The 25,535-nt window shown below is 41.3% G+C and overlaps 1 protein-coding gene across 1 annotated transcript in view; it reads right to left on the minus strand.

Annotated features, from left to right (window-relative positions):
- TOPBP1 (DNA topoisomerase II binding protein 1) overlaps window positions 1–25,535 on the minus strand; it is a 1,495,804-nt gene that overhangs the window by 652,694 nt on the left and 817,575 nt on the right. The window lies entirely within an intron of this gene.

A 25,535-nucleotide genomic window follows, 5' to 3' on the forward strand; every position in this document is an offset into this window, starting at 1 on the left:
TAGGTCAAGGTAGGCTGTGTGAACTGCCTTACCCTCATCAATGGCCTTAGTGACTGTTTCGAAAAAGTCGACCAAGTTCAAGAGGCAGGATCTGCCCTTGACAAAGCCAAATTGGGTAGGATCCAGTGTCTGTAGGTCCCCAATGTCTTTATTTATGAGTTCCATTATGATCCTCTCCATAGCTTTGCAGACAAGGCTCGTCAAGCTTATGGGGCAGTAATTCCAGGGTCCGTAGAAGCACCGCCTTTGTGGAGTGGGACCACAGTTGCCGTACGCCATTCTTTGGAGTGCGTATCCTGTAGTAAGGCTAAGATTAAACAGCAGCCTTATGTGTGGGTTTAGTTCCTCATTGAGTTCATGTAGCACACAGCCGGGGACACCGTTCGGTCCCATTGATGCTGTGTTTTTTGCTTTAGAGAGAGCAGCTCTCACCTGGGCATCTGAGATGTTTGGGAGGCTAGACTCTGGTGGGATAGATATTTCTCCTTTTGGGGGGAGGGAGGGGAGAAATTTGCACTGAACCTGTCTGCCAGTATGTTGGCAATGTCTGTGGGTTCAGTGATTTTTGTATAATTTTGGACTAATTCTGAGCATATCTGGGAGTTTCCACCCAGGTTTCTAACATATCTAAAGAAGGCCTTATGATTGTCTTTTGTGTCATTAGCGATTTTTCTCTCAAAGTTGGCCTTGGATGATTTTATGAGTGATCGTAGTTTTTTGCTAGTATTGATCAGAGATGCCTTCCCTTTTAGGGATTTTGCTCTGTCATGTAGTAGCTTTCTCCTCTTGTTGTAGTGTTTGTTTATGGCTGGGGTCCACCAGACCGGGCACCTGCCTTTGGGGGAAAGGGTCGATTTTATTAGGGATTGCTTGATCCATACATTCCTGGAGGTGCTCGTAGAAGGCATTTGTAAGGGTTTCAGCAGCGTGGGTTGTGGTTTCCACTGGCTTGGGGACCTTGAAGGATACCACTCCAGTCTTAAGAAGTGTGAAGTTTGCTTTTGAGAAGTTCTTCACTATGGTCTTTTTTGCTGGGGTTGGGGGCGGGATGTGGATCTCCAGTGAGATTAATTTATGGTCTGATCTCACCAATGAGGGACATACTTCCGGTGTGGAGCATTTTGTCCCCGTGTTTGTGATGATCAGGTCTAGTATATTTTCTCCTCTTGTAGGAATGGTGACTAGTTGTTCCATAGCATTTGAGTTTATGAACTCCAGGAACCTTTGGGCTAGGGTGTTGGGGCTTGAGTAATGTTCCCAGTCTATGTTTGGGTAGTTGAAGTCACCCAATATGATGGTGTTTGGAGAGACATTCATACTCTCTAGTGTCTTCAGGAAGGCTGTGTGGATTTCCTGAGTTTGAGAGGGTGGTCTGTAGCATGCTACAAACTGTAGGGCAGTTTTACCTATGGTTAATTGCACCTGGATGGTCTCCGATGCTTCGTGCATTGCCACTAACCTGGAGGTGTGGGTATCCTTTATGAATATGGATACTCCCCCTCCTTTTGTGGCTCGGTCCGGATTTTGGGTCCGGAACGCATGATGAGAGGTATAACCTGATAGTGCTGGGGTGCTCTCAGGAGCCTTGAACCAGGTTTCAGTCACAGAACAGACATCGATGTTCTCCATACTGAGGAGGGCTTCGAGGGCGTGCATCTTGAGGTTTAGACTTCTGGCATTGAGCAGTATTACCCTTAGTTTTACTCCATTTTTGTTTTCTAGGGCGGTAGGTTTATCATTTGAGCCTTGCCTAAAAAAGGCACTATGGGGGTGGCAAGAGCCTTTGCCAATATCCAGAAGCCCAGGGGTGACAGGTGCAAGCCGTCCCTTGCGAAGCAGTGTGGCTTGTCAAGCATGTCATCCCAGGCAGACATTGGATCCCCTTAGAATGACACCAGTAATTAAGCCAATTATTAAAGCTGATCATTTTGTCTCTGTATTGTGGCATCATTCTTGGTGAGGGTAGGATACTGCTCAGGGTCAGGGTCATACCGGCCTGGGCTACATAATCTGAGAGCTCCTCTATGTCTCTTTTCATGTAGTCCAGGGAGGTACGTCTCACGTCGTTCACACCGGCATGGACAATGACTGAGTCATACTTGTACTTGCTGTGGAGTGACCTGAGTGCTTGTGTTATGTGGCGGATTCTAGCGCCTGACAGGCAGCTTACTGTGATCTTTTCCTTGTTCAGTCTGGTGAGTGGGACGTCAGTGTGTCTGACTATGGAGTCACCTATAACAAGTGTGTCTGGCATTGTGTTTGGCCTTAAGGGCTGTGACTGTTTAGCACACTGACTTTGAGAACTATGTGTTGCATGTCTTATGTCTTGAGGTGGCAGTTGCTTGGGTGTCTACTTTGGAGGCCTCTGTAGTTTTGGTAGATTTTTGATCAGTGCCTCCGAGTATGTCTTTGTGTGTTTGTTTTGCAGTTGTGATAGTTCTATGTGAAACTGGGTTTGTGGTGTGCGTGGTTTCCTTCTCCTCCTGTCTGGTCTTGCCAGTCCTGAGTTGAGAGAGCTCAGCCTCCAGTGTGGCTATATAGTTGCATTTCTCACATGTATTTGTGTTTTGTGGTGATATGTATGATGTGATAAAGTTAACACAGTGGAACACAAGCACTCAGGTCACTCCACAACAAGTACAAATATGACTCTGTCATTGTCCATGTTGGTGTGAATGACCTGAGACTAACCTCCCTGGACTACATGAAGAGAGACATGGAAGAGCTCTGTGATCTTGTAGCCCAGTCAGGTATGACCCTAGCCCTGAGTAACATTTTGCCATCACCCAGAATGATACCACAGTACAAGGAAAAAAATGATTGACTTCAACAATTGGCTAAGCTTCTGGTGTCATTCTAAGGGGATCCAGTATCTGTCTGCTTGGGATGACATGGTCGACAGACCACGATGCTTTGCCACAGATGGCCTGCACCTGTCACCCCTGGGATTCTGGATACTGGCTAAGGCTCTTGCTGCCCCTATAGTGCCTTTTTTAGGCAGGGTTCAAGTAACAAATTCACCACCATAACAGGAACAGGCAAGCAAAAACTGAGGGTAATGCTACTCAATGCCAGAAGTCTAAATTTCACTCGAGGCACTCCTTAAAATGGAGAACATCAATATCTGTGCAGTGACTGAGACCTGGTTCAAGGCTCCAGAGAGCACCCCTGCACTACCAGGCTATAACTCATACCACACTTTTTGGCCATGTAACCTGGACCGAAACACCAAAGGTGGAGGTGTGTCCATATTCATTAAGGATATCCACACCTCCAGGCTAGTTGCTCAGCATAATGCATCCGAGGTTATCCAAGTGCAACTAACTCTTGGCAAAATTGCAATCCAAATTGTAGCTTGCTACAGATCCCCCACCATGCCCCAGGATTCCCACTCCTCTTTTCTTGATGTACTGGAAAATATTAAGGTTCAACCAAACACCCTAATAATGGGCGACTTCAACTACCCCACTATTAACTGGGAAAACTACTCATGTACCAACTCCTTAGCGCAACGCTTTCTGGAATTCATAAACTCCAACGCCCTATATCAACTTATCCACACCCCCACCAGGGGCAACAATATCCTAGACCTAGTCATTATCAACATGAGTGACCGGTGTTCCACACCTGAAGTCAACTCCTCGTTGGTCCGAACCGACCATAAGCTAATCACCCTTGATATCCACATCCCACCCCCACCCCCCATTAAGGAAACCACAGTAAAAAATTTCTCCAAAGCCAACTTCATGCTTCTTAAGACAGAAGTAGTGAACTTCATGAAACCCATGCAGATGGACAATACAGTTACAACTGCTGAATCCTACACAGATGCACACCATAAGCACTTACATGAGTGCATGGATCGTGCTATCTCCAACAGAACCAAGACGCTATCCTCCAAAAAAAGGAAGCCAATCTGGTGGTCCCCTGCCATAAACAAACTGTACAACAGAAGGAAGAAACTGTTGCAAAAGAGAGTAAAATCCCATGAGTGGAGGAGCTCACTGGTCAGCCTCAGTAAGAAGCGGAGATCCCTTATAAGATCCTCCATAGCTAGCTACGAAAATAAAATCGCCACTAATTCCAAGCAGAACCACAAAGCATTCTATAGCTATGTCAAGAATCTCAATGGCAACACCCAGATCTGCTCTGAATTACAGCACAAAGGCATGAAAATTACAGAACCAACTGATATTGCCAACATCCTGGCAGAAAGGTTCAGTGCTACCTTTACCCCCCACCCCCTAAAGGGCCCATATCTATACAGGAAGAATGCAGAGTCCCTGTAATCACAACTACGCAGTAGAAAGCTGCACTATCTAAAGCCAAAAACACAGCATCCATGGGACCGGACAACATCCCAGGCTGCGTTTTACACGAACTTCAGAATGATCTGGCTCCCCACTTAAGCACCATGTTCAATAATAGCCTTGCATCAGGCTTTGTGCCCACTGAATGGCGCACAGCAACAGTTATCCCACTCCACAAAGGGGGAGCCACCACTGATCCCAGGAACTATAGACCTATTAACTAGACGAGCCTGGTCTGCAAAGCCATGGAACATATCATGGAACTCAAACACAGACATTGGTAACCTCCAAACTCTGACTCACACCCAGTTCGGGTTTGTGAAAGGCAGATCATGCCTCTTGAACCTGATCGACTTCTTTGAGGCAGTCATCAAAGCCGTAGATGAGGGTAAGGTGGTTCACACAGCCTATCTTGACCTCGCCAAGGTTTCGACACCATCCCCCATTCTGGAATTATAGCTAAACTCAATAAACTAGGCATAAATCCCTACGTCACAAGATGGGTTGCCAACTGGCCCACTGACAGAACCCACACTGTAAAAGCTGCAGACTCCAAATCTGACCTTAAACCAGTGACAAGTGGAGTACCACAGGGTTCCGTCCTGGGACCGCTCCTGTTTGGTATCTACTTCTCTGAAGTACAGGCTAATACAGAAGGCCTCTGTCTAACGAAGTTCGCAGATGACTGCAAACTAGGAGCCACAGTCAAGTCCCCAAATGATGTGAACATCCTACAGAAGGGCCTCTCAGACAGATGCCTGGTGTCAGAGCCATGGCCTCAAGCTCAATGCCAAAAAGTGCAGTGTCATCGCCTTTGGTAAAAACTCTGTACCCATGAACTACCACATAGGCAGCAATCTACTTAACACCGAATGCGTGATAAGAGACCTTGGGACCCAGGTGGACAGTAGTCTCTCCTTTGATAGTCACATCGCCACAGTAGTCAGGAAGTCCTTCTACTTGGCACACCTCATCACAAAAGGCTTCTCATCCAGGAAAAAAGAGGTCATCGTTCCCCTCTACTCGACACTCATTAGACCCACTATAGAGTACAACGCCCCTTTTGGAATGTACCTCACAAGACATCTGCAGCAGCTGGAAAGGCCACAGAAGTACCTCACAAAGAGGATTACTGGACTCAAACAAATGCCCTACACTGACCACCTCAAAAACCTAAAGCTTTACTCCATAGCATATCGCCTACTCAGAGGTGATCTCTGCCTAACATATAAAGCTATGTCAAACCCAGAGCTGTTGGACATGCTACACCTAAAGAAATCCCAATCCCTCTGAGCTACACGCTCTATGGACCTAAACCTTGTCACTTCCCATAATCTGGAACAGGCTACCCATCTATGTCAAGCAAAGTTCTTCATTAGCACTCTTCAAGAAAAATCTTGATGAGTGGATGGGAAATAGGAAATACTCCCCGGGGATCACTTCTGTGCCTCTGCTCGACAGTGGACAGGAAAATAACTTTCTTGGGTGGCGTAAGCCAGGGAACCTTGTTGGCTAGGCTTGTGTAGGCCCTTGGGCCGATAGCCTAGTACCTACCTATGAACCTATGAACTTAGAATGGCTAATTGTGTTGTCTGGTAAATAAATCTCTTGAGCTAATAAATTTAAAATGTAAAAATGCTTGGGGCACAAATAGCAACTGTAGGAAATCGACTTAGGAAATGGGTGGATGGGCAAAACAAGCACAGGCTGACATACCCAAGAAGTGGTGCATGAATTTGGACCAGAATCTTGATATGGTTTCACTGTTCCTAACAGATGAGACTGTAGCATTCTTTACCGGGTGGCTGCTCTTCTTTCTGTGGTGAAAAATCTTGACAGTTTGTGGAAGTCAAGGAGTCAGTTACTGATTTTCCAAATGAGTCAATGTAAACATGAGGGTATTTAAAGGAAAAACTTGCCCAGTTTTTTCTCTCATTCTTCTTTTTGCAATTTGTCATTCTAATCTTCCCTACCAGACTAGTAGGGAAGATTAGAATGACAAATTATAAAAGAAGAATGGGAGGTTGGTGTAATGGTTAAGATATTTGCCTTACAGACACAATGTGCAGGGTTTGATTCACACATGGGCTAATTAGTTAGGCTTAAAATGGCCCACAAGGGCAGTTGGCCTAGTACTACTCTATGAATCTATAATGCCTCTATGTACGCCATGAGGTCAAAAAGTCACAATATTTGCTGGAAATGTTTCTATCCATACATGGCATAACGGTTAAGGTGTTTACCTTACAAATACAAGGTCTGATTCTCAAATGAGGTAACTGGCTATGCTTAAAATGGTCCACAAGAGCAGTTAGCTTAGTACTAATCTATGAACACGTGTATACTCCAAATAGGCTTCTGAGGATTTTTACTCAAGTGGAGAGCTGATGATGGACATGTGAAGGAAATGAGAGAGGAAATTAGGAACAGAATATTTTGGAATGTTGAGAGTTAACTGTAAAGACTCCTTACAGAATTCCCCTAACAGTTAATGGAGGAACAAATTACATTAACCAAGGTGCTGATCCTATTAAGATGTCAAGATATAGCAAGGCCCTAAAAAGTTTAATTTTACTAGCGGCCAAAAAAAGCAATTTTTGCAGAAGTGGAAATAAACGACTACTTCTACTGTAAATGAAGTACTAAATATCAAAGTAAATAAAAGAATAGGATGGGATCACTACAAGACAAAAAGCAATTTTTACAAAAATAAATGGTTCATTTGCAAGCGACATATACAAAGCAATAGTCAAATAGATAACTAAGACTGGTAGGAATTGTACAGTCAATATGCATGCTGTAATGCACAAGAATAGAGTGAGGTATGGAAGCTATGTATAAAAACCGATAATGTGATGAATAAAACTGGTTCGAAAGACGATTAAATATACTGAAAGCCACAGCTGAACAGAGCACCTAAAGTAAGCCATAATCAATGTTGGCTACCATCAAGTCACTGAAGAACAGTGCAGTTTGACTACTTCATAATAAACTGAATCCATACTGTTAGCTTGACAGGATGTGAAACATGCTTAGGTATTCAAACTTACTTTGCATACATTTTTTCTTTGGTTACTGCATACGGACAGGCAAGAGGTTTGCACAGTCAAAAGTGCTGTAGGAAGAAAGACTGGTTCTGGTACTTGGAAGACAAAAACTTCCAGACAGTAGGAAAATATCCTGATAGAAAGTCTGAAAATTTAAAAAAAGTGTCAGAATGGCTGGGAAAAAAATCTTTACAGGACTTTAAGAGCCAAAGGAAGCTGATATCACAAAGCAGTTCACTGCTGGCTGAAAGGCTGTCAAGCGCAAGTTTTCAAAATGTTTGCAAGATATTCTTTTAAAATGAAAAGGGCAAAAGGGTGATTCTAAGTTACAAGAACAGGGTGAGACAGGTGGAGATTAACTGTGGAAGCTGGCAAGATATGTTTCTGAGCATTGGATTTTCTCACTTTATTGACGTGAATCTGAAACTTTTTGAGAAGGGAAAGAAGTCTATTATGTTTTGTTTTCTGCCTTCTGAAGGCCTCTTTAGCTTTGTTCCTTAGACTTATGTACTCAGGGCCAGCCTTAGGCTGATTTAACCAATTTTGAGGCCCAGTGCTCACAGGGAGCCCCACTCTTCTCGCTGCTTCTTTCATTGTACTCCAAATGGCCCAAGGACTGCATCATCTCACTGCTGCTTTTATGCAGGTCATGAGACTTGCCTTGCCAAGAGATGTGATTATTTCAATCTGCAAAGTGTAAGGCGTTATTTTGTTTGTAGCCCTGCTCCTGACATAGGTACGACTCTCGTTAGTGGAGAAGACTACATTTCCCTACTCGAAGTACTTAAAGGTAGTTTGTGAATAACACACAGTTTCGTGCCACTTCAATTCATAATGGTCTGTGACAGAGCGATGGACAGGAGTTGGTATACTTTTACAAATTAGCATAATTAAATTGGGGATACCAGTTTTTAAACACTGAACTAGCTACTGTGAGCTTGAGGAGTCCTACTTACTGCAAGGATAAAAAAAGAAGTGGGCAGAGCATGACTATAAAATCCAATAAGGCAGATATTTTCTCTGTTTAGAAGTTAAAGCGGTCATCTGTTGACAAACTGATTTACCTGAAATATATGCAGCTACAAATCTACATATCAGTTGACTGGAGCTCCACAACTTCAAATCTAGAGTTAGTGAAAAAAAGAATAACCCGAGGCATGTTAAGTGTGAAATGCATGCTAGTGCATGTTAGTACAGATAATATAACTGATGATGGTTTGACTTTTGAAAGCATGTCACTCTTGCTCTTGAGAACTAGAACTGCAAAGTGCAATCTGTGGGAGTAGCTGACTGAACCCAATTTTTCAGTGCTGGTCATGTCTTTGGTATTAGACCTATACCTCTCAATTGTGCGGCTTTTGTCAGTTCATTCCAATATACTGCCCCCAGAAAAGCTTCAAACATGAATTTCTGAGTGGGACTCACTTTATATGACTAAAAGTAGTCAGTGTTGTAAATGCATCCTGAACTTCAAGACTATTTTTTTCCATGCCATCACACACTGGTTGCTGTGACTGGAGATTGGAGCACTGTAGACTATTATTACTTTAGTTTATAGTATGGCGTGCATAAGAACACAGCAAAGGAGCCAGGAGTGTGGTGAGAGACAGAGCAGCAGGACATATCAACACTTTCTAAATTTTGCAGCTATTAGACTTTTGGAATATTAAAAAAAATAGGTATATTTTGGTTAATCTACTGCAAAATAAGGAATAATCCACATTCTTTTAGTTCTTCTGCAAAGCAAAGCAAAATAGGTAGATGTTATTTTTAGTTATTTTTTTTAAGAAAGTAAAAGACAGGTGCACCCCTTTCCCCCTTCACGGTTTTATTTTATGCCACTAATATGCCAGCCATTGTTAAGACTTCAACAACATCCTTAGTAGGTGCAGGACTTTAGACTGGTTCTGTGGAACTGGCATATGTAAAGCATGCAACTAGTTTAGGCTGGCATATATGCATAGTGATTCATACTGACAGCACAGGAAAGGAAAAGGTTGGTATGGCCTTAAACCTGGAGTCATAACTAATTCTTGCACAGGTAGCTCAATTTTCCTGTTGCTAAGTGAAGATGTCCTGCTTCTGTGCACTGATTCCTCAAAAAAGAGGCATGTGTTTTGTTGCATGGAAGTTTCCATAGTCTGATAACTCCAGATGGTGCTGACAACTCTGAAACATCTCCTTTTCCATTAACTGCTATGAGCTTTATTTCCAAATAATTGTGAGGTGGATATGGAAGAAAGTACTGTATATCCTTAGTTTGTGGAACTGCAGTCTTACTCAGACATGGGAGAGGGACTCCAAACTGCGCCAGGCAAAAAAATAAAGGCACTCACTGTGTATCAACCAACACAGTGGATCTTTGGGATACAGAGCACACTGGCATCCTGTGGTCAGCTAATATGTGGATGTCCAAACCAAAAACATCTAAAGGCAACCACACAGTGAAGAAATATCTGTTTATTTAGCGCTTTTCACCAAAGTCTTCATCAGAATAAAAAACATCCTTTCTATCCACACTTAAATACTCATTTCAATTAACAACATCCAACGAAAACCTTCTTAGTGCCAAAGAAAGAAAATGGCTGGAGATCAGTTTTGGATCTTTCTTTCCTAAACCTGTTTGTGATAGTGCCCAAATTCAGAATGCCATTTCACAATGTTACCTCTTCTTCCTCTTTCAACTTTCCTGGTAACACTAGATTTAAAAGATGCTTATTACCACATCTGTATTTACTCAGATTTCAGGCATTTCTTAAGGTTTTGTTTAGATCCACATTACTAGCTCTCTACCTTAATCTTTGGACTATCACCTGTACCAACAGTGTTCACAACATGTCTAGCACCAGTTGCAGCTCACTGCAGGCTACAGGGTATCCACATTTTTACATATTTATAAGACTTTGCAGTGGTGCAGTGGTAGCATTGTTGCCTCACAGCAAGAGGTTCTCCCGTTTGATTCTCAGCTAGTGTGCAGGGAGTGCCTTCTGTGTGGAGTCTGCATGTCCTCCCCGCGGGTCAAGTGACGTTCCGAAAGACATGAGTGAATGGGCGTGCCTTTGTTGAAGGTTGGGCGTCGAGCTGGCAACTCGGCACCGTGAAAATCTACTGCCAATCATTAGCGGACCGGAGTTCTGCTGTGGCAACCCCTAACCGGGAAAAGCCGAAAGACAACAACAACAAGACATGCTTATCTTTGCAGAGACTTCTTTTATAATGTCAAGACTCTCTCAGTTGGGTGACAGACCTCTTATACCAGCAGAAATTCCAGGAGAACCATTCAAAAGTCTTGCTCCATCACATGATTGTGTTCCTGGGACAAAAACTAGACACCTCAACTGAAAGATCTTTTCTTCCACAGAAAAAAAACAGATCTTTATCTGATCAATTTCTAAGGTTCTACATTCAAACTTTAGTCACTGCAAAAGAATACTTTAGAATTGCGGATCTCATAGCTTCTATGACTTCCATGATACCTTTGGAATGACTCCACAACTGAAGCTTAAAAGACAAGAACCTTAGAAATCGGTGGTGAAAAGGGGTCTAAAGTGTGTGTGTGTGTGTGTGTGTGTGTGTCAAAAAAAAAAAACAAAAAAAAAAAACCTTTTACATTTGTAAATTTTTCTAGTGGAAACTTTGTGGAATAATAGAACGTGATGGACAGGGGTGGAGCCTGGGCTGTCTAACAATCAACAGAACTGGAGAAACTATTCAGTAAACGTTAGACCTGGAATATCTGATCAGTCATCTTTGCCAGGTGAGACAGCAGGTCTGGAGTTGGATCCAGAATGGACGTAAATTAGATGCCAAAGAAAGGGGAAACCAGATTTGAAGAGGCCAGTAAGTGGCAATGAAGATAACTGTACTCTACAATCTAGATGCTTTCAGAAGAAATCTGAGAATGAGGGATAATGGGGGTAAGTGTAAAAGAGATCGGAAGGCTAAGCCTGAAGTAGTGTCTCGTGGAAACTCCCTCACTGGTGGGGGATCAGGGTAAAGAACCTGCTGCACTTGTTGAGGGGAAATGCAAAGAGATCGCAGCATGGTTGACCCCATCGACAGAAAAACCTCTCCGCCACCTTCATATTGAGACCACCAATGAGGCATTTACAGTAGACCTGCTTATCTTGTCTGCAATCACCAGGAAGTTCCCCAAAATTTGTGCTGCTATCACAAAATGCCTGGATGAGATCCTCCATTGTCACACACTCACAGCTTCTCGAAAAAATGGGTAAGAGATCTGGTTCCCATTTACCAGACCACTGAAATACTGCCCATCTGAATCGCAATAGTCCCAGCTGGTAGAGCTGTGGAAGGCTGAACATTAGGAAGACATCCCTCATTCTCCAGCACACTGATGTGGGTGTTGGCCTCTTTGGGGAACTACGTGCCTTGGACTGTTTTTCCCAAGAAGTGCCCCTGACATGATCTGAGAGGTGCATGTAATTACTGTGGCCTTGGATTAAGGGAAAACAAAGGGGTGGCCTTCTTGTATTTGATTGGAATGGATTGACCATAGAAGGCAATTTTTGCAAGCTTGCATTATTTTGACTTGACTGGATAATAGATGTTAGAGAAATGACCACTGAGTTGCGAGTGTCCATTGAAGGATTTTTATGTGGTATCTTGCCAACGGTACTAGAATAACTGCTGCTGAAATGGATCCAAATGCTGGGAGGATCAAATGAGTTGAAAGAGAAGGACTTTGAATGATCTTTCTGACCAGGAACAGAATTGTATGAACCCTGGGCAAAGGTAGATAAGTTGTTTGAGTGACTGTATTGAACGGAGCTGTGATGAATTCCAATATATGAAGTGGTTCGAGTTGAGATTTGTTGTAATTGACAGCAATCCCTACATGGGAGCATAACTGGAGTAAGTGGTTCTAAGCTTCAATCAGATGATGCCTGGTCGGCACGGCCATGAGCCAGTCATCCAGATATGAAAATACCCAGAAACCCTGCAGTTTCAAGTGAGCTGCAACTGCTACTATAACACTTGGTAAACACCCTGGAGACTGTGGTGAGAAAAAAAAGACAGAGCTCTGAACTAATGATTGGCTCTCCCAGTCAGAAGCATAGATATCTCCTGGACCATTTGTTTATTTTTATGTGGTAGTACGCACCAGAAGGTCCAGCAACCACATTCAGTCACCCTACTGCAGAAAAGGCAGAATGGACTGAACCATGACCATCCGGAATTTTGTATAATGAACTGATCATTTTAATTTGCTGAGATCCAAGATTGGTCTCCAGTCCTGTTTTCTTTGGCACTAAAAAGAATCTTGAATAAGTTCCGGATTCCTGCTGGTCGGGGGCGGGGGGTGGGATTATATAGCCTCTGATTATTATTCTCTGCATCCATTAATCTTTTGTAATTTCTAGCCAGGCTCTCTGGTGCAGGGATAGACGACCCCCAGCTGACTCCGGAGATGGAACACTTATAAGATCTGTCAGAGAAAGTATCTGTAGATCCCTGGTTAATCGGACCACCTCTGCCGTGGGGATGGTATCTTCCATTAGAGTTCCCCCCTCTACCCCTAGGGAAATTGTCTCCATGTGGATCTTGGAAGGGACCCTGGGATTTTTTTAATCACATTTTTCTCCCACCTCATTTGTTACTACAACAGGTCCATTAAGGGGTTGAAAAATGCACTCCCACAGCAGACAAGGCTTTTTCTTCCTGCTCACACCTAAAATGTGCGTCTAACTCTAGGACCAAATAAAGAACTTATGTCAAAAGGAGCACTGACGAAAGAAGATTTGAAGAGTCACACAAGCACATCCAGACATGTCTTCTGATGGAAATGCCTGAACCTGACACCAGTGAGGTACCTTCAGCCACATGTGAGATAAGCCTTGCGGACAATTTTGAAATGGACTGAAGGGTAGCCAACTGCAAGGATATAGTGCTCTCTACCTTGGAGGGTGTTGTCCCAGAGACAAATTTGCAAGTGCTTTCATGAAATCCCTCGGAAGTCTCGTAAAATGTGCCAAGTAATTTAGTGACCTAAGAGCAAAGGTAGCTGAAGCATAGACACTCTTCCAGAATCTGTCTGCCCTAGACTCCCTGTTAGAGGGGTGGACAAATGAGCTTTGTTCTGCTAGTTCCTTCTTGGTGGCCTCCGCCATGACCATGGCATCAACTGGTACTCTCTTACTCCAAAAAGTTCTATCCTTAGGTGGTGCCAGGATCCTATCTGGTCTCTTACGGATAGGCTCTATCATATCAAGCTCATTCCATGCCCATCGAGAAACCAAATCAATGAGCTCATTGGTGGGTGGAGTCACCCAGGAGGTAGACAGGCCAGCACCAAACAAAAAGCCTCCAGGACACCAACTCCTCTTGGGAAGGGTTATCAGGGACCAGCCACCCCCTTTTGTTTGCTTGTTTCAGGAGCTCTAAGATGTCCTCAAATGAGACATCACTGGGTGGTGATGTGGGGGACCATTCCCCTTCATCAAAGTTGGTGTCCTCTTGACAGACTCTTGCAGAGAGAGTTTAAGTGCCTCCTTTTACATATCTTCTTCCTAGGAACTTCTTTGGTGGGATGCTCCAGAAAATTATCAGAACAGATTACTATATCCTCCTGGGTTGTCTGGGGACTGGTATGAGCTGGCTGTCCCGGTGGAACACATGACAAACTCTGTATGAAGAATCAAATGGAGCTTGGTAGTCACAGCTGAAGAGGGAAGGGAAGTCTGAACTCTGGGAACACAGAAAGCTCTCTCCACAACCTCAAAGGCAGAATGCCTTGGAGAAAAGGACACCAACGGATCCAATTAGGCATGCTCATGGGCCATCGATTCCCTTTGTCCCAAAAGCAAACTACTCGAGGAAGAAGTCTGAGCCAAGCTGTCCATCGCTGAAGCTCCAAGGGGCAGAAATGGCTTCGACAGCTTTGGAGTTGAATCTAGCATCCTGGAGCGACAGTGCCTACTCTAAGATTCCGAGAGGAGTCCGCCTCCGAAGTGCTCATCATCAGACCACTAAGATACCATCAGAGTCGAAGATGCCAACATCTTCGGATCTGTGCCAGACAACTCCAGGACTTCTAGATCCGACGGTTCTGAAACAGAAGGTCAAATTGGAGAAGGAGCTAACAAAGAAGGGGCAGTACTGACAAGGATCTCCAGACCTGATGGGGTCGCAGCCAGGAAAACTGCCATTTGAATCTGCATCCTGAGAACTTCCTGATCATTCTGTTCACATGAGCTTCTATAAGGCTCTTGGAAGATCGAATGGATGAGGCCATGGATGAAGGTCTCGAATGGTGTCAGAGTGATGCCAAAAAAGGTGATGGGAGTAGAGAGGTGATTGGATCTGACAATATCGGAGGCAAGTGGATCCGTGGAGACTTCTCTGTTCTGGATTTCGGACCCAAAACTGTTGGATCTGACTTTTTTGCAAGCTTCAACGGAGATTCCGAAGATGGAGCCAAAGCAGTAGAAGCTGTGGGCTATGGAGATCTTTTCCAAGACTCTCTAGATAGAGAATCTCCTCTTTTGTCTGTTCTTCTTGGGTGTTGAGCCCCAGAGGCTATAGAGGCAGTTTTAGAGGGCAGCAAGAACCTAAGAATCAGTTTACTTTTCCTATCAATTAAAGCACAGGTATGAAACCCTTTGCAGAAGTCACACCTGGCGCCGAGGTGACAAGGCCCTCAACAATATACACACTTTGAATGTGCATCTCAGTTAGGGATTTTATGGCTGTAGGCCCCGCACTTTTTAAAACCCGAAGGTTTATCAGACATAAAGAAAAAAAAAAAAAATAGAGCAAGTGATAATTTTTTTTTTTAAATAGGGAAGAAAATACCAACAATGGTAATCTAAACAGAATACTATGGTATTAAAGACTACTCAAAAGAGTAAGCTAATAAGAAACAGAAGGGAATTTAGAACTAAAAATAATTAAAAGTTATTAAAGTCTACAATAATAAAGAGAAAATACACACACTATATATATATATATATATATATATATATATATATATATATACATATATATACACACATATATATACACACACACACACACACATATATATATATATATACACACACACACTATATATATATATATATATATATATATATATACATATACACACACACACACACATATATATATATATATATATATATATATATATATATATATATATATATATGGATCTACCTGACAACATCGACAGTGCATAACACCGACATCACCAACACCACATAATCGACAGTTCACAAACACGACACCTCATACACTCAACACATCATAACAACAACCAACAAACAAAACAAATCCCCTGTCCAAAAACCACACACACAACACAAGCACACCAAAATCCTAACAAACAAACACTAAACCTTACATACACAACTATCTACAACCCTAACCGAAACCCTAACCCTAAGGTCCATCACTATCGCACACTCACCTAACCCGTGCCCTAACCCTAACTCACTTAACCCGCCCCACCCCAAAAAATATCACTACTGCACCCTTACCTAACCTGCGCCCTAACCCTAACTCACTTAACCCACCCCTATCCCTACAGACCGTCAACATCGCACACTTACCTTACTCGCACCCTAACGTCCGTCACTACCGCATACTTACACATCCTTTCCCCATCTCGGTGTCCTCCGCGTCGGTGTTTTCATCCGTCGGTCTTCTGACTTGTCGATCTTCTGGCATCGGTGATTTTGTTGTCGGTCTTCTCATCTGTCGACGTTCTCAGGTAGACCCATATATATATATATATATATATATATATATATATATACATATATATACATGGATTCACTTTATACTCTCGAAATACTGAAACATCGAATTTCAGTATGTCGAGATTATAAAGTCTAATCTGCAAAATATTGAAACCCCAAAATCGCTTAAGCAAAAATTGCGAAGTTAAACACACCATACACCACACGGCACATCCACCACGCCTACCCACACTACAAAAAAAAAAAAAAAAAAAACAAACAAAACACACACAAATACAAAAACACAAATTAACAAACCTACACTACAAATAGGCAGGGGGGCAAGCACCCCCCCCCCATGTAGGGGGGGCTGCACCCCCCCACACCCCCGCTACTTATATATGCTAACTCCGAGATCGAACAAAACAGAAAAAGACAGTAAACTCACAACCAGACATTCTATAGTCCCTCACACACACACATCACATATAGACAAACACCACCACTTTCAACACAGACACTCATAACTCATGCCTACCCTAACCCACACGTACAATTTCAAAACACACTCACATACACTCAAACACCTACCTAAAACCCTTACAAAATACTCACTTAAATTCCACCTAAATCCTCACACTAAACCGTATACCATCCACACAAAAACATTCCACGTCACGTACCATAAAAGCATAACCGCAAATTTTTGCTATTTTGAACATTCGACTTTATAGTCTCGAAATACAGAAATTCGATATTTCAGTATTTCAAGATTATAAAGTGAACCCATATTTTATATATATATATATATATATATATATATATATATATATATATATATATATATATATATATATATATATACACACACACACATATATATACACACATATATATATATATATATACACACACACATATATATATATATATATATATATAGACACACGTATATATATATATATATATATATATATATATATATATATGTATACACACACACACACACATATATATATATATATATATATATATATATATATATATATGTATACACACAGTGGATATAAAAAGTGTACATACCCCTTTTAAAATGCCAGCTTTTGTGATATAAAAACATGAACCACGATAAATCATTTCAAAACTTTTCCCACCTTTAATGTAACCTATAACCTGTACAATTCAACTGAAAAGCAAACATGCCTGTTAGGGGAAAAATATAAAAAAATAAAAACGTACAATAAACTGGTTGCATAAGTGTGCACACCCTTAAATTAATACTTTGTTGAAGCACCTTTTGATTTAATTACAGCATTCAGTCTTCTTGGGCACACACCTGCCATCAATTAGAGAGAGACGACTAACCCCAAATAAAGTTCAGCTGTCCTAGTAGGATTTTCCTGACATTTACTCAGTTGCCTGCTACAGCAAAAGCCATGGATCACAGACAGCCTACAAAGCATCAAAAGGATCTCATTGCTGAAAGGTCTCAGTCAGGAGAAAAGTACAAAAAAATTTCCACAGCATTGGATATACCATCGAAGACAGTCATCAAAAAGTGGAGAAAATATGGGACAACAGTGAAGTTGCAAATAATTGGACGTTCCTCCAAAATTGATGAAAAGACAAGACGAAAACTGGTCAGGGAGACTGCCAGGAGACCTATAGCAACACTGAAGGAGCTTCAGGAATCTGGCAAGTACCAGTTGTGTACTACATGTGACAACAATCTCCATTCTCCATATGTCTGGGATATAGGGTAGAGTTGCAAGACGGAAGCCTTTTCTTACACAGAAAAACATCGATGCCTGGCTAAAATTTGCAAAACAATACATCAAGTCTCCCAAAAGCATGTGGGAAAATGTGCTATGGTCTGATGACACCAAGGCTGAACTTTTTGGCCACAATTCCAAAATGTATGTTTGGCGCAAAAATAACGCATCGCATCACCAAAACAACACCATCCCCACGGTGAAGCATGGTGGTGGCACTATCAGAATTATGAACAGTTCCAAATACCACTTTTGGCCCAAAACCTTCAAGCATCTGCTAGAAAGCTGAAGGTGAAGAGGAATCTCACCTCTCAACACGACAATGACCCCAAGCATACATCCAAATCAACAAAAGAATGGCTTCACCAGAAAAAAATTCAAGTTTTGGAATGGCTCAGCTAGAGCCCAGACCTTAATGCAATTGAAAATCTGTGGGGTGACCTGAAAAGGACTATGCACAAGAGATGTCCTTGCAATCTAACAGATTTGGAGTGCTTTGCAAGGAAGAGTGGGCAAATATTCCCAAGTCAAGATGTGCCATGCTGATAGACTCCTACGCAAGAAGACTGAATGCTGTAAGTAAATCAAAAGGTGCTTCTGCAAAGTATTAGTTTAAGAGTATGCACACTTACGCAACCAACTTATTGTACGTTTTCTATTTTTTCCCCTAACAGATTTGTTTGTTTTTCAATTGAATTGTACAGGTTTATAGGTCCCATTAAAGGTGGGAAAAGTTTTGAAATGATTTATTCTGGTCTTACTTTTTATATCACAAAAACCCGACATTTTGACAGGGGTGTGTACACTTTTTATAGCCACTGTATATATAAAATATAATAAGAAAAAACTTTAATTCATGAAAAAGAATTACAATAACTCTAGAGTTTACAGTGACCACGTCCGAACACTATGACAGCAAACAAGATATGCGTATGTTAAGTAATAGGGGAATTATGAGTAAAAGGAGGAGTTTTAGAGCTTCAGTGTAGCATAAGCAGGAAGAATAGGCAGAGTCAGATCCGAGGATTGGATCCACATCCAACAGTTGAGGAATGAATGAAAATGACATCAGATCAGTCAGTTCTGAACATAGGAGCATACCTCTCAACTTCTAAACATTACAAATCATAGCAGTAAACATAAATCATAGCAAATGATCAAAAAGGAGAACAGTTTCTTATATTTTATTACAAAAAGTTTCAGGATTGAACTTCATAAAGTTAAAAACAGCCAACATACAGTGCAATGGAAAAGTAATTGCCCCCTTCCTGATTTCTTATTTTTTTGCATGTTTGTCACACTTAAATGTTTCAGATCATCAAACAAATATACATTTTAGACAAAGATAACCCAAGTAAACACAAAATGCAGTTTTTAAGTGATGATTTTATTTATTAAGGAAAACAAAATATTCAAACCTACATGGTCCTATGTGAAAAAATAATTGTCCCTAAACCTAATAACTGGTTGGGCCACCCTTAACAGCAACAACTGCCATCAAGCGGTTGCGATAACTGGCAATGAGACTTTCACATCGCTGTTGAGGAATTTTGGCCCACTCTTCTTTGCAGAATTGTTTTAATTCAGCTATATTGGAGGGTTTCCGAGCATGAACCGCTTTTTTAAGGTCATGCCACAGCATCTCAATTGGATTAAAGTCCGGACTTTTGCTAGGCCACTCCAAAACCTTCATTTAGTTTTTTTTTTTTTTTTTTTTTTTTTTTTTTTAAGTCATTCAGAGGTGGACTTGCTGGTGTGTTCTGGATCATTGTCCTGCTGCAGAACCCAAGTGCGCTTAAGCTTGAGGTCACGGACTGATGGCCAGACATTCGCCTTCAGGATTTTTTGGTAGAGAGCAGAATTCATGGTTCCATCAATCACAGCAAGCCATCCAGGTCCAGAAGCAGCAAAGCAGTCCCAGATCATCACACTACCACCACCATGTTTTAGACTGTTGGCATGATGTTCTTTTTCTAAAATGCTATGTTACTTTTACACCAGATGTAACAGGACGCACACCTCCCAAAAAGTTCAACTTTTGTTTTGTCAGTCCACAGAATATTTCCCCAGAAGTCTTGGGGATCAAGATGTTTTTTGGCAAAAGTGAGATAAGCCTTTATGTTCTTTTTGGTCAGCAGTGGTTTTCACCTTGGAACTCTGCCATGCATGCCATTTTTGCCCAGTCTCTTTCTTATGGTTGAGTCATGAACACTGACCTTAACTGAGGCAAGTGAGGCCTGCAGTTCTCTGCATGTTGTTCTGGGTTATTTTGTGACCTCTTGAATGAGTCATCACTGCGATCTTGGGGTAATTTTTCTAGGCCGGCCACTCCTGGGAAGGTTTACCACTGTTCCATGTTTTCTCCATTTGTGAATAATGGCTCTCACCGTGGTTCACTGGAGTCCTAAAAGCTTTAGAAATGGCTTTGTAACCTTTTCCAGATTGATAGATGTCAATTACTTTGTTTCTCATCTGTTTCGGAATTTCTTTAGATCGCGGCATGATGTCTTCCCTTTTTGGGATCTTTTGGCCTATTTCACAGGTTCATAGGTAGGTAACTACGCTATCGGGTCCAAGGGCCTACGAAAGCTTAGCCAACAAGGTTCCCTGGCTTACACCACCCAAGAAAGTTATTTTCCTGTGCCACTATCTAGCAGAGACACAGAAGTGATCCCCGGGTTGTATTTCCTATTTCCCATTCACTCACCAAGATTTTTCTTGAAGAGTGCTAATGAAGAATTTTGCTTGACATAGATGGGCAGCCTGTTCCAGAGTATGGGAAGTCTCTGGGACAGGAATCTATCCCTCCAGCATGGCCTATTTATTGCGGTGACAAGGTTTAGGTCCCTAGAGGGTGTAGCTCGGAGGGATTGGGATTTCTTTAGGTGTAGCATGTCCAACAGCTCTGGGTTTGACAAAGCTTTATATGTTAGGCAGAGCTCACCTTGGAGTAGGCGATATGCTACGGAGTAAAGCTGGAGTTTTTTGAGATGGTCAGTGTAGGGCATTTGTTTGAGGCCAGTAATACTCTTTTTGAGATACTTCTGTGGCCTTTCCAGGTGCTGCAGATATCTTGTGAGGTACATTCCAAAAAGGGCATTGTACTCTATAACAGGTCTGAGTGTCAAGTAGAGGGGAACAATGACCTCTTTTTTCCTGGATGAGAACCCTTTTATGATGAAGTGTGCCGCGTAGAAGGGCTTCCTGACTACTATGGCGATGTGACTATCAAAGGAGAGACTACTGTCCACCTGGGTCCCAAGGTGTCATCACACATTCGGTGTTAAGTAGATTGTTGCCTATGTGGCAGTTCATGTCCCAACCTCAGGCCCAGCACACTCACAATCACACAGACCACACATGCAAGCGAAGAGAGAGTTTTTTTTTTTTTTTACACACAGACGGAAACGTGAAGGTTGAGAAAAGGCAGGTAGAAAAAAAAGGGAATAGCTACACCAAAACAGCTCTTACCACAAACTGTTATCGCAGACAGCTCGGATCATGATGCGGACATGTAGCGGAGCAAATGAGATATGAAGGGAGGAAGGAGACAGGAGCATTATGGGTAAGTGAAGAAGCTTTAAGCTTGGATCAGATGCTGGATATGTGGTTGAGTTGGACCAGACACAGATCTGGGAAGCCACAGGTTGGAGACCAAATGAAGACAATGACTTCAGATAAGAGCTTTTTTCTCTGATCATCAGATTCAATTATCATGGAACTACATACCTTCAAACCACGTCTTAAATGCATACTCCTGTTAGGTTGTCACCAGACAGGTTGTAGTACCTCTCACAGTTAAGAGCAGATTGCTAACGAACATCTTGTACACTAACATGGTCACGTGAAGTACTCTGCAAACTTGCCTAAGAGTTCCTACAGCAGATGGCAATCAATAAGATGTCACACGCGCATTATGATATATATATATATATATATATATATATACATATACACTCATACATACATACACACACACAGACACACACAAAAACTTGTTTAATGCTGTTTCAGCAACTGCCACACAGCATGCAGTGTTTTTGGCTGGGTGGGGGAGTGTACATGTGTATTTCACACACACATTATATATGTATACACACACACACACACACACACACATATATATATATATACATACACAAACATATACAATGTGTGTGTGTGTCTGTATGTATATATACATATATATATATATATATATATATATATACACACACACACACACACATCCACGTGTATAGATTATCTTTCATTATCACAGTACTTGTATTACAGTACTGTATTTGACATACACTTTGGATTACCACAGTATCAAAAATGTTGTTGAAGAAAACTGGGACACTGTTACAGGAAATCCTTTTCTGATTAACATCTTAGGTGAAGCCCCGTCCTTTGTTTATAGGAAGGCCAGGAACATTAGACGTTTTGATGAATTTAAACCTAGACCATATGAGAGAAACACTAAAAGATGTGAAATTAATTGTAAATTCTGTATATTTCTACAGCAAGGTGATAGCTTGTATTAGCTTTATTTAAAGAAAATCATTAAGACCAGTGCAGGGGGTAACTGTAACACTACAAAAGTAATTTACAGGGCACAGTGCAATGAATGTGATGCATTCTATGTGGGCAAGACTGTAAATAAACTCAAGCGTAGGATTTCATGTCATCTGTCAGAAATCTGCTCTGGATGTAAAAATAATGCACTAACACCTCTCTCTTCATAAAAGAGACACAGGTTTTAAGTTCCAGATCCTGGATCACATAGACATGTTTGATCTTGAAGGAGACATCCCGAATATTCTGGAGAAACATGAACTCATGCGGCAATTAAAGCTGAACTCTTTTGGGAAGCCTGGACTAAACTACTACTGTTCAATTAAAAGTGCACTGGAACTTAGAACATCCCTGCATTGTTTACATGACTAATTTTATTTTATTTTATTCTACCAGTTGGTTTTAAATACCATATTAAATCAGTTGTAATTTAAGTGTATACTTTATGTGCGGATAGTGAATCATGAAGTGCAGTGGATTAATAAGGAGGAAGTAAAGACAGCTATGAAGAGGATGAAAAATGGAAAGGCTATTGGTCAAGATGACATACCTGTGGAAGCATAGAGGTGTTTAGGTGAAATGGCAGTGGAGTTTTTAACTAGATTGTTTAATGAAATCTTGGAAAGTGAGAGGATGCCTAAGGAATGAAGAAAAAGTGTTTTGGTACCGATTTTTAATAATAACGGTGATGTGCAGAGCTGTGTTAACTACAGCGGGATTAAATTGATCAGTCACAGCATGAAGTTATGGGAAAGAGTAGAGGAAGCTAGGTAAGAAGGGAGGTGATGATTAGCGATCAACAGTATGGTTTTATGCCAGGAAAGATTTCATGACACTACAGATGCGATGTTTGCTCTCAGAGTGTTGATGGAGAAAGTACAGATACGGTCAGAAGGAGTTGGATTGTGTCTTTGTGGACTTAGAGAAAAGCATATGACAGGGTACCTAGAGAGGAGTTGTGGTATTGTATGAGGAAGTCGGGAGTGTCAGAGAAGTATGTAAGAGTGGTACAGGATATGTACGAGGGTAGTGTGACAGCAGTGAGGTCTGCTGTGTGAGTGACGAATGCGTTTAAGGTGGAGGTGGGATTACATCAAGGATCAGCTCTGAGCCCTTTCTTATTTGCACTGGTGATGGACAGGTTGACAGACAAGATCAGACAGGAGTCCCTGTGGACTATAATGTTTGCAGATGACATTGTGATCTGTAGTGAGAGTAGGCAACAGGTGGAGGAGACCCGGGAGAGGTGGAGATATGCTCTAGAGTGAAGAGGAATGAAGGTCAGCAGGACTAAGACAGAATATATGTGTGTGAATGACAGGGAGGGATAGAGGAATGGTGAGGATGCAGGGAGTAGAGGTGGCAAAGGTGGATGAGTTTAAATACTTGGGATCAACAGTTCAGAGTAATGGTGAGTGTGGAAGAGAGGTGAAGAAGAGAGTACAGGCAAGATGGAGTGGGTGGAGAAGAGTGTCAGGAGTGATTTGTGACAGACTAAGTACCAGTAAGAGTGAAAGGGAAGGTCTACAAGAAGGTAGTGAGACCAGCTATGTTATATGGGTTGGAGACAGTGGCACTGACAAAAAGGCAGGAGTCAGAGCTGGACGTGGCAGAGTTAAAGATGTTAAGATTTGCACTGGGTGTGACACGGGTGGACAGGATTAGGAATAAGTATACTAAAGGGTTAGCCAAAGTTGGAAGGTTTGGAGACAAAGCCAGAGAGGCAAGATTACGTTGGTTTGGACATGTGCTGAGGAGGGATGCAGAGTGTCTTGGGAAAAAGATGCTACGAATGAAGCTACCAGGCAACAGGAAAAGAAGAAGGCCTAAGATAAGGTTTATGGATGTGGTGAGAGAGGACATGCAGGTGGTTGGTGTGACAGAGCAAGATGCAGAGGACAGGAAGAAATGGAAACAGATGATCCGCTGTGGCGAGCCCTAACGGGAGCAGCCGAAAGATTATTTTGTTTCCAGCATCATATATTTTTTCTTATTATTTTTTTTTTTTTTTGTCTAGTTCTCTCTTTTTTTTCACTTTATTCAAAATGATGTGTAATAATACTAACTAATTATACAATTATATATATTTTTATATATAGTTTTTAGGGTTCTTGTACACAGACCTGAAGAAGTCTAGAAGGACAAAAGCGATCTTTGTTAACAACAGGTTATGAAAATAGAATATGATTGTTTTACAATTGAGTTTTTTACATGCAAAGTGCATATGTATATATTTATATATAGTTTTTGATTGCCAAATGGACTAAGGTTGATGTATTTCCAGCCATGTAGTATATTGCCTTGGATAAAATCACAGATTTAATAATCTACTTAATAATCTGGTTAAATAAGAGGTACCACATCATTATAAATGTTATTTAAAGTACATAAGGGTTATATTATTATCACAGCTACTAAGTAGGGCAGGACCAGCTCGAATGTCACACTGATGGGGGTAGGGATGTGAATACCATGTGTACCAATAGCACTTTGCTTTACAGCACAATAAACCACTCCCTTGCCTGATAAAAAGTATATATATATATATATATATATATATATATATATATATATATATATATATATATATATATATATTTAGAAAGCTTGTGAGGAAACTATTACTTATTTTTGTTTTACTTGGATCGCTTGTCTGTGTACTTAAAGGATTTTCGACTGGAAAGCCTTGCTTGGATTACTTTCAAATATTTAGTAATTCTGTACAATTATATATATATATATATATATATATATATATATATATATATATATATATATATATATATATATATATATATTTAACAAGACGAATTCAAGTTCGCTACTTCTACAACTATTGTCTGATCTGATTAATATACAGTGATTAAATAGAGATATATGGACTGAAAATCTTCCACACAGAGAAGTTTCTTACACTGTTCTTTTTTTATATATATGTGTGTGCATCTATTCAATAGACCTAAATTATGTTTAATCGAATCTTACTTAACCGAGACGACTACACCAAAACCTTATTTCAACGAAAGTCCACATCATCGGAATTTTAATCTGGGAAAGTAGGCAGTTGACCACCATTTTAAAACAAATACACCAAAGCATGTCAAACCCAACTGTGTGTGTGTGTGTGTGTGTGTGTGTGTGTGTGTG

This window comes from Protopterus annectens, chromosome 3.part1, assembly GCF_019279795.1.
Source record: "Protopterus annectens isolate FY-2018-M chromosome 3.part1, PAN1.0, whole genome shotgun sequence".
Classification (NCBI taxonomy): domain Eukaryota; kingdom Metazoa; phylum Chordata; order Ceratodontiformes; family Protopteridae; genus Protopterus; species Protopterus annectens.